Below are 10,888 nucleotides of genomic sequence, written 5' to 3'. Positions count from 1 at the left end.
CATTAAGGACTCACACTACTATCTCAGTTAGCCATTTTTCGTTGTACGAAGCATGGAATAGCTGTACCCAAGCACTTTTCAACAAAGAATACAGTGCGATCAAGATTCTGCATTCCTAAGAATATTTATTACTGTTAAACAAAGTACTTATTACTCTTTTTACTGGAATAAATGTGGCCTAATGTAAGTAAGTTATGCAAGTCACACAAACTGTATTAGAGTACTCACTAAAAAAAGAGATCAGGAGCTGCTGTATTCCGCTTCTTTCTGGAAAATATCACAGCATCACTATCTGCGTTTTGCGCTAGCGTTCAGCAATCCGAACACATCTACTTGTGCCCATTACTGTATAATAAATACCAACATTGCAACATGTCATCATATACCACTGGGATCCGCAAAGAATGGCACAAGCATACTTTGATTTGTACGTCATGAGGCTGTTACATTAATCGTGCATTTGCAAAAAACTACTCTTTTTTATGCACATCCGTTGTAAGATGAACGAGTACTTTCTTACGTTAAAGCCAGGGATATTCTTCCTCTGTGAAATAACACCTGCAGTGACTTTGCCGCAGTAAACATATGTACATGTACGTAACGTCCATGCTCTCGAGAATCTTTACGAGCTTGCTGTTAGCCCAGCAGCGGGGAAATTTTTCATCATTGCTTATCGCACTTTGGACGAGCCCCAACGTTTGCGCAAATGCCGAGGGGTACGTTATGTCCTTGACATAATACACCGTTAGGCAAAGGAGTACAGCCTTCTCCAAAGTAGCGTCATTTAGCTTGATGATTTGGCCAGGCCCTCCACGAGAGACGATTTTTGTCGATATGCCCCAGAAGATCCTTGGGCCAGGAGATGCTGTGTCCTCAGCGGAGACGTCGCTCTCAAAAGGTGTTTCCTTTTTCAGAAAAAACGCTACACATTATACATATATAACATTGTATAACACTTTCCCCGGACACCTATTTAGGTTTCACTGGTACGTCTGTACAATGGTTTTGTAGTGCAGTTCCAAAAAAATGAACATAAGCGGTCTGTGCCCTTGGCCTGTCTAGCTAGTTCCCAGTGCTAAGATGCTGAAAGCATCCAAAAACCAAGGAATTTTCAGAAACTATTCACAGCTGCTTTATACAAATGAAGTGGAACCTTTTAAACTACATAAATAATAGCCAATGACAACACATGTTATTTGATTTGTTTGCACAAATATCTCGCTCACCAACCAGCTTACCAATGTTATGAGTGCACATTTAGCATGTCTTCCCCTAAGGTAATCGTCGATTTCGGCGAAGTCCACCTGCGGGTTACAGGTAGTAGATACCAGTTGCTTAACCTTCGATAGTCTCTGCAACAGATTAGCCACGTTGTCGCCAAACCTTAGCTCGGTCTCTAGAGTCATCTGCAATTAGAAAGTACATTGTGTGAATCAGTGCAACACCGTTTGGAACAGCATGCACTATTATCCAAGATACTCACAATATCTTCATTAAGAAAGTAGCACGGCAGACAAGCCACAGGACTGGTCTTGCGTTCCCCGAGCGTGGCATGCAGCAGCAAAAACAGCCTTTCTTTGTTGAACGGACCAGCTGGACCAAGAGCTTTACTAAGTGCCTAAAGAAATAAGGTATTATTAGTGTTCTTTCCACCTTTCCAGAAAATAAGTGTCTCAAGACTCACAAGTGTCTTTCAACTACTTGCAGTTAAGTCTACTGCTTAGTGTGCTTCTATGCCGTGTGGCCAGGAAAAGAACGCCTGGCATAAAGCTACAGATACATGGGCCGATATAGTGTGTTGCACCACCAGTGTCGTAGAACATGCTGCTTTACGCCTACATTTTTTCACAGTGGGTAATAAGCATATCGAGTGTAGCTACATGATGTGCACAGTTTTCAATACACAACTTACTGTCAGCTCGTTTGATGCAGATTCAGCATCCACTTCTGATGGCACAAGTGCATTCTGAACCACAGGAGTCTTAGCAGCCTCTCTAGCTGCCCACCTGTGAGCCCTGTGCCGTCTTTCCTCAGACAGTTTGGTCATGAATACACACTGAAAGTTTTATAAAAGGAAATTGCACAAATCACCGTAATAATCATTTAACAGAGTGTGAGTTGGCTGGCTTAAATAGCAAGATCCATTGAATGAACACTTTCAGGAAACGTATATTGAATGAAACAACAATTTATAATTCAGGACTTAAATCTATAGGCCATTTTAAGGAAATGTTTGATTCCTGAATTACTTCAATGTAGACTATTTTGTGGCACAATAATGTTTGTTTTGTGGAACCAGCTGCACTTAACAGAAATATAGAGCGATTGGGTGTCTTCTCCTATCTCTATATTTCTGTAAGTTCCCAGCTGGTTCCAGAAAACTAAATATGTATGGCCAAGTAGCTCAGGTGATTCCCCTCGCAAGTATATACCTGACTAGTGGAGCACATTGAAAGCTATCATAAAAGGTTGTGCATAAATCGGTGGAACAGGGAAAGGGGAAGCTTGTGACTCTTGCTTACATCGTGGTATGTCAATCGAGCATACCACAATTCGCCCCACAGTATGTCACGGGCGTCACGAGTGCCAATCACTTGGCTGTGATTTGGGGCTCCCCTTCTAAGCAGACAGGAAGGTAGAAGTTGAACGCAACGCTGCTTCATTAGGGACAGGGTGCATGACCGACCCATTGCGCTAGAGTTACAAGCTTTTTTTTTTTGTATGCCTGATGCTACCATTTCATGGTCCCTTAACACCTTTGAATATTGTTCACTTGGAAACTGCTATTGAAGTTACCTTCGGGGACTTAGTTCGCCCTTTCTTGTCTTTTCGGGCCTCCTCCCAGAGCATGTTTGGGTAAGTTGATCGGAGTGACTCTCCTAATACAAAGTACTTCCATCGCCGCATGGTACAATTCCCATCTTGAATTAGTTTATTCTGGCTGAAAAATAATTGAGACAGAAGCCTTATTAGCCTAACACTCTACCATGTTCTTCTGGCCAGGAGGAATACGATTCTGCCATCTTCTTGGTGAGGACCAATAGAAATAGAAGATATAGGAAAGGGCTTTGTTCTATATCCAAACGCTATGAATTGGCTTTAAGAGATATCCAAGATGACTGGATTGATTTTCACCTCCTGGTGACAATTATTCGAACTTTAGCACACAGGAATCTTTTAGTTTTGCTGCCATCAGTGTAGAATACACTGTACATCCCCTCTGAATGTTGCCAATGCAAACATCGAGGCAAAGAAAGAAAGCTAGGACAAAACAAATGCTTGAAATTCCACTGCTATAAAGGGCATGTGAAGCTGTACAGTAAAATAAACAAGCCCTCTTTGAAATAAGTAAAGAGTCTTTTGCAATAGAACTCGTGAAGTGGAATAAATAAGAAGCATAGAACAGAAGAAGCTGAGCCATACTTTTGGTATATTCCGTAAAATACTGAGCAAGTGCCCACTCAAAATTAGAAGATAATCACGAAAAAAAGGGGAAGGGCACATGTGAAGTCATCAATTTCATATATATATGTACTGTGCATATTTTTTCATGTGTTTAATATTTTGGGGGTAGGCACTTAGTGCGGATGCACGGTATTCTACGGTTGGTAAGAGCCGAGCATCCTTCTATGGTGAGCTGTACCGCATTCTGCCATACTGTTTATTACCAGTCTTCGTAAACGGCGCCACTTCTAAAAATAAATTTATCTTCCAAACTGGCAGATCTGCTTGAATATATTAACAGCCCTTACTATTTTTAATAAGCATATAATCGTGTTTAATTTTAGTACTTACATAAGAAAATGAATGAGCTCGTGGCGGAGCTGCTTGGAGTGTTGACGGTGGTCTTTTTTGCTGATATCCAATCTTTTCACTAATGGCTGAACCACTGATGAGAACTGGGGAGCAGATTATCAGAAGACCAGTGCATACTTGGAAGAGTTCTCTATATGAAGAAACAAAATATGAAAGTCCTAATTGTCAATTTATGTACAATAAAAATATAAGGTTTAAAAAAGAACAGCCTTTCACCAGTACCTTATTGTGCGTTGCCGAAAAACCGAAGTGACTTAAGACAGACGGTAATGATGCAAATTTACTACAAAACCATGCAGACATGTGATAAAGAGACATGTCACAACAGGAGGACCAGTAGCAACTAACAGCCTAACACAATCAGGTATTCTCTGACAACAGCCTGGTTTAAAACTTGCCTGCATAAAACTATACTGCATTTTTCTTTTTCATCTTCAAGAAACAAATAAGGGACATACAATAGTGCATTCGCGAGAACAACAAGCATACATGTGATTCGCATGTGAAAGCATTCTTCGCAGCTCATCACGCAATAATACCGCTATGTACAAGTAACTGCCCCTAAATACACACCCTAAGTTCTCTTTTGTGAACTGGTAATGGAGTGGTACCTTTTCTTACTAAACCATCGGTAAGTAGGAAGACCAGTTGTGGGACCACAAGATTAAATACATTGAGGAATGTGATAAAGGCTTCCTTCTTTGGAGTACCAACAAACAGACCACGGAAGAAGCAAACTTTCGGGTGTAAATATGGTCTCATGAAGAGTGTCACTTCCAACAAAAACATTTGCCTTTTCCATATAGGAAGTTGTGGTCTGGAGCTTGCACTTCAAGAAGACCTGACCTTCCAACAAAACTATGTCGCGTATCTTGCAAAAGCAGGGTGTTTCACCGGCAGCTCCAATGACAACAACATCGTCTACCCTAAGTAACACATTTTTAACAAGGAACTTTGGCATAGCAAGAGCAGTCTTCCCTATGCCACACTCAGGCAGTCCAGCACTACAAAAGCTTTGAGTAAGAGTGTAAGGCACACCAGCAATCGAAGGTAGCTTTGTAGTCGCATGTCTAGTTTTGGGACTCCCATCAGAATTCCAAAGAGCGTGAGACATGTTAGTTTGGAGAAATTCACTGACCGAAAATGGTATGTTCTTCAAATTAAACATCTTTTTCGATTTTGGAACAGCATTTTTGGCCTTCATACGCATGGTCCAGTGATGCCGCCCCGGTCCATGAGTTTTTATCTGTTCAACCACGTGAAGCAACATGTGGGGCTTAGGAAAGACTGCACTTTTCCCATAACACACAACAAATGTTTCGTGGTGGTTGGCAACCAATTCTTCAAGGTCTCCAACTGCCTCTGCAGTCTAAACTGGAGGCAAAACCAACTATGTAATCTGGGCTAACCGAACTAGACTTTTTAGAAGTGGAGAATTTTCAGGGAGGTAGCTGTCAAGGATCAAAGGGATGTGAAGGATCAACACAAGGGATGCACTTGCTGAAGAAACCACTTTTAAATCAGATTCGAACAGTCTTGGCTGGTCGCTTCTACTGACTGCACGATGAAACTTAAAATTTAAGATTGCGTCGTTCAATTCCTTGAGTGAAAACCAATGACTTTCCCTCACTGCAATGTTAAGGAAAAGAAAAATTTCTTTCGGTATAATACCTTCCAGCAGTATGTGCACCGGATCATACAAAATGTCTTTGGTCAAGAGAAAAAAAGGAAACAAGGTCAGAACGGACTTTCCATTGATGCCAAATTCCTTTGAAAGCTGTTTTCGCTCTGCAATTAACACAAGTACTTTCTTTAAGCTTCTGCACCTGTGCCTTGACTTCACTCTCCGACCTAAGAACACATTGTCCATGGTGAGTGTACTGTACATAGTCTGCTGTAGGTACAAGACAAGTACGGCATGAGCGGAACACTGTTGGGCGAAACGATTCTTTAAAACCTGCCAAAGAGTGAGTAGCAAGAGCGTCTCATGTGAAGGTCATTACAGCACCAAAAAACCTTTCTGGTCCTTTGTCTGTGTCAAAAACTAACCCTTCATCGGCCAGCGCTCTCAACACTTCTATGAAATCTTCAAAAAACTTCAGCCGTGCATCATACTTCTTCACATTTGCTGTGCGACCAGTTCCCAACAAGAAGATATTACTTAGCTTGGAGCGTTCATGAGGAGGCAAGTTCAACAGTGTCACATAAAAAATACCAAGTTTACCAAGGTTGCCTCTCTTTGTGCCGATAGGGTTTGCAAGTTCAATATCATCGTAGTATAAATTCAGTAAGATGATATTTTTCTGATGCTTTTCAAAAATGGGATGTGAATGAAACCTCGCTCCATCCCAAAAACCCCATAAGACAGAATCATTTTGAGGTCTGCATGGATTTCTCACATAAGCAACGATCTCTGGATGAGTCGGAAGGTTTTGAAGAAGATCTGATAGCTTTATAATACAGACTTTTGCATTCCCTAGCAGCTTCACTTGAGTAGGAGGCACAAAGACACCTGTATTTTGATAGTGCTGCTTTCGAAGGCGGTCAGTTTTTATATGTTCGGTATTAATAGGCACTCCAGCTATCGCGAACATTTCATGAACTCCCTCAACAACAATGTCGATGACTGTCTTGTGACACCTGTGTTGTCCTTCCAGGCACCTGCACAGACTTGACAGCCTATCAACTATAGTAGAACTTTGTGTGGCATCCTGCCCTTCAGGACAACTAAGTTCTAAAAGATTTCCATCATCCATTTCGTTGCTGCGGTTAGCACTCGAGAAAGCTGAAGTTTTCTTTTTGCCTATCTTGAAATGTTCTTTGCAATGCTTCAAAAATGCAAATGTGCAGCTGCACTTACTACACACAAAGACACTACTAGTGCCACGATGAAAAGTCGTCATGTGTTTGGCAAATGAAGTGTACGCTTCACAAAAAAAATTTACATTGAGAGCATACATGCTGTCCTTCCAAGCTGGCTGGCGTCCTGGTCCCGTCTGCAGTGTCACTTCGGCTCTGAGCGGCTTCCATGTTCGCAGTGTCACTTGGGCTCAGGGTGACTTCCATGTTATCGTCCCCATCGGTTGTTTCCACTGTATGATCTTCAGCATTGTTGACAGAGGCACAAAACAAATCAGCAGTGTTAAACATGCCAGCAAACTGGCCAAGCCTGAGACCAAGGGCTCTTTAAGTATATAACTCAAGTATTATAACTGTTCTAATTGCACTCATTATGAACGTATCACCTGTGTATTGCGAGTTCCAGTGGCCTTCACTTGAATGGAAAGCATGTTATTTACACTAACTGCCTTGTTGCTTTCTTCAAAATGTACTCTGTACAAAGAGTTGCTTTTTACATCTTGGTTAAGGGCAACCATACATGACTGATAAATGACAGTGGCATACATACATGACAGTGGGAATAATAATATTTGAGACATGTCGGAGTATTGATGTCGTTACGAACTTCTGTAAAACATATGTGCTTATAGCTATAAAAAGGCGTCTTTTTTTAAAATAACCTTTCAGACGTAACTCATGCAGTGTTGAATGTTCCATGCCAGTGCAATTAATGCAGGGGTACAGGCAAGCTGGATAAGAATAAACGATAAATTATCTCCGGAGAAGGGGAACGAGGGGACAAACGAGAAATGCAAAATCTCCAACAGCAGCTAGGTGACTGGTGTGCAGCTGAAAAAATCCGCCTGGTCCTGGTTTCAAACCAGGGACCTCTTCATTTCCAGTGGAGCCCTAAGACGTCAGTAGAGCCATGGCCTCCGAGATCCCGAAGCGCGCGCGCGAAGGCTTCTCCGGCCGTCCCATTCGTCTCGCTCCCCAGCAGAAGAGTGTAATTGCGCTAACTCCGTCACTCGCCGCGAGGCGGCGCTCCCAACCCAGTCATGGACAGCATGGCGCGAGGCTGAAGAGTTCAAGAAAAAGTCTTGTTACGTCGAGTTACTGCAACTTATACCTACAAATGTTTGTGTATTGTGGTAGAACGGTGAGCAGCTGCTCTGGGGACGCAGATAGAAAATTTGTTATGCTTATTTAATTATTTATTTTGAGATATTCATCTGGACATGTTGCGGCTAGCGCTACAAGCTCGACTTTTGGTATATTTTATTGCAATCTGTAGGGACCGGGCCGAGTACGGGCCTTGTATTCACATCTACAAGGGAGCCAAAGCAAGCCAAACCGAACATTACTTTTTTTTTTTTTTTTAACGGCTTGTTCTTTGGAATTATGTTCGGGGGTTGGGAGAGGAACTACAGTGGGGGATAAACAGATGCTGAAGCATGTGTGTGCGGGTATTAGTTTTTGTATGGTTCGGTGTGTGCAGCGAATGCTGTTCTAGAGGACTAGCGGCACGGCGTTTCTTTTTGTCCCCGGCGGCGCCGCCATCATACAAGCGCTTCTCACCACAAACACGCACATACACGCGCCTAAACAACGTGTGCACCCTCGCCGGCGTAAACCATCTCTACGTACGAGTGCTTGTATCCCCAATAGGGGTGAAGAGGTTCCCCGGAGGGGTACTTTTCCAGAACAATTTCTCGCACACCACCGCAAGCGATGGCGACATTGCAGCTTTTTTTTTTTTTATGGTTGTGCGCAGCGAAAGTGGCTAATTTAGAACTTTGCCCGTCTTTTGTCCAAACCCGTCGAGATGTGTCCCTTTCTTTCCAACTGTGACACGTGGTTTTGTTTACTTCTACTTGTCATTTTTGTTTTTCCGTTCTTTCCGCGCGTGTTTGGTCGCGGAACAGGAAGATCGGGTGATTTTTCTTAACAGCTGCCTACGTCTGCAGATTGGTCGAGTAATAATATCAGCAAAAATAAAATGCTTACAGTATTTATTGTAAGCATCGTAATCAATCTATGTGTAGCAGTTGCAAGCGAGCTGCCATGCCGCGCAATTTGTGAGCTATTCATACTGGGCTAAAATAAAGCGCAGCGTGCCCGTGAAAGTTAGCTTCGGGACGGGCTGCACCGGCTGTTGGAAATGAATAGCGGATAAACCAGAGTTCTTTTTCTTGAGATCCCATTGTTTGTTTGCATATCAATTAAGTTATATCACAAAGTGCATTACGGGATACGGTGCTCTGTGCTACATGTGCCAAAAACTAGATGTTTAGGAGAAAACGCCCCACCTTTTCAATGAGTACCTACAATTATCCCGAAGTTTATAAAAGAAATGGCGAAATCGTTGCGAGGTGGTTGTACCTCACCGCCAAAGATTTTTCCCCAAACCCGGGGTCACGCTGCTTGTACATCATACAAAAGACAGTCTGCGAACAGATTCACACTCGAGTCACCACGAGATCTGAGCTTCGAATGCCGCAAGGCAACGAGTTCAATTAGACAGTTGGCACGCAACATTTGAACCACGGATATCGTGGTGACTGATATCTGCAGACTGCCTTTTGTATAATGTATGAGCAGTGTGACCTCGGCTGAGAGGTACTTCTAGTAGAAGCAAACACCGCAATACGACCCGCAAAGATTGCGTAATAAATATTAAAAATTTTAAAGGAAGGACAACACAGACTTAGCTATATAGTATCAAACCTCGTGAGTCTCAAAAAGCTACGCCAAACAACGTGCGAAGGTAAAAAAAATATATATATATATATATTGCAGCATGAATATTTTTGTTTAGGGAAGTACTCATTTTTTTATATACGGAGCTTTCCTTTTTTTTTAGTTTTTTACGTGCTACAGATTGCAATCAAATATATCAAAAGACGCGCTTGTAGCGCTAGCCGCAACATGTCCAGATGAATATCTCAAATTAAATAATTAATTAACCATCACGAATTTTCTATCTACGTCCCCGGAGCAGCTATTCATCGTTCTACCACAATACGCAAATATTTTTAAGTATAAGTTGCAGTAACTCGACGTAACAAGACTTTTTCTTGGACTTTTCAGCCTCGCGCCATGCTGTCGATGACTGGGTTGGGAGCGCCTCCCCGCGGAGACACGCCGCCTCCTTCTCTTTTTTTCAATTACGCCCTCTCCGCACGAATGGGACGGCCGGAGAAGCGTTCGCGCGCTTAGGGATCTCGGAGGCCATGGTAGAGCAAACGGGTTTCAACAACTGCCAACAGGATTACGACCGACAAGTGTGAGGCCCACCCTTAGCGAAAAACCGGGGCTCTTAACGTATACTTTGTTTGCACTTCCAAAAGTATGCTTGATGCTCTAAATTGGCCGGTTTTTAGTATACTTCTGACCTACTTCGGAAGTAACATTTCGCCATACTTTTAAGATCCTTCTGGCATACCTTTAGGCGGCATTTTAGTATACTTCTGACATACTTCAAAGTAACATTTTGCCATCCTTTTAGAAACCTTCTGACGTACTTCAGAAGCAACATTTCCCCATACTTTTAGGATTCTTCTGTCGTACTTGTAAGAGGCGATTTAGTATGCTTTTAGGAATCCTTTCAGGACACTTCTGATCAGCATTTTAGTATGCTTTTAAGCAGGCCTTTAGTAATTATAATGTGTACCACAGATTAAACTTGGAAGCTTTCTTCCAAATATAATCGGGGGTACACTTAGTGGAGCTTTTAAAGTGTTTGATCTATTCCAGATGAGGTTATATACGAAATTATATTGATTTAGCAATTGTTTGCACTTATCGCAACTAAAATGCGTAACGGCTTTAATGTAGACGAAGAGTTCAAAGTGATGACAGATTAAAGAACTTTATTAAACAAACAGTTTTCAATGCAATGAACACATATTGGCTACGACAAATACACTTACAATGCAACAAAAACATAATACTTATACTGGCTTTCAAATATCACAGATGCACTTTAAGGGAAGCTAAAGAGGTTCTTGGAAAAAAAACGAGTTAGAGGTGAATTCCAGACAGTTTTATCTCGCGAACCTGAATATCACGTTTGTTTTTCCCAAAGATGTAACTAAACATGAAAACTTTCCGACCAGTCGTTGCATCATACATAGGCCTTTCACAAGCGCCAGGCACGTTCATGTAGACAGCGTGTCCAATTGCAAGCTTGCCAGGTATATTCCCTCGCACCGACACCAGTCACATCTTT

General features: G+C 42.1%; 1 pseudogene; it reads right to left on the bottom strand.

Annotated features, from left to right (window-relative positions):
• Window positions 1-521: 521 nt before the first annotated feature.
• LOC121046377 overlaps window positions 522-10,888 on the bottom strand; it is a 31,796-nt pseudogene continuing 21,429 nt past the window's right edge.

This window comes from Ixodes scapularis, unplaced genomic scaffold, assembly GCF_016920785.2.
Source record: "Ixodes scapularis isolate PalLabHiFi unplaced genomic scaffold, ASM1692078v2 PGA_scaffold11__112_contigs__length_91849675, whole genome shotgun sequence".
NCBI classification, from domain to species: domain Eukaryota; kingdom Metazoa; phylum Arthropoda; class Arachnida; order Ixodida; family Ixodidae; genus Ixodes; species Ixodes scapularis.
This window is presented reverse-complemented; position numbering and strand designations above follow the sequence as displayed.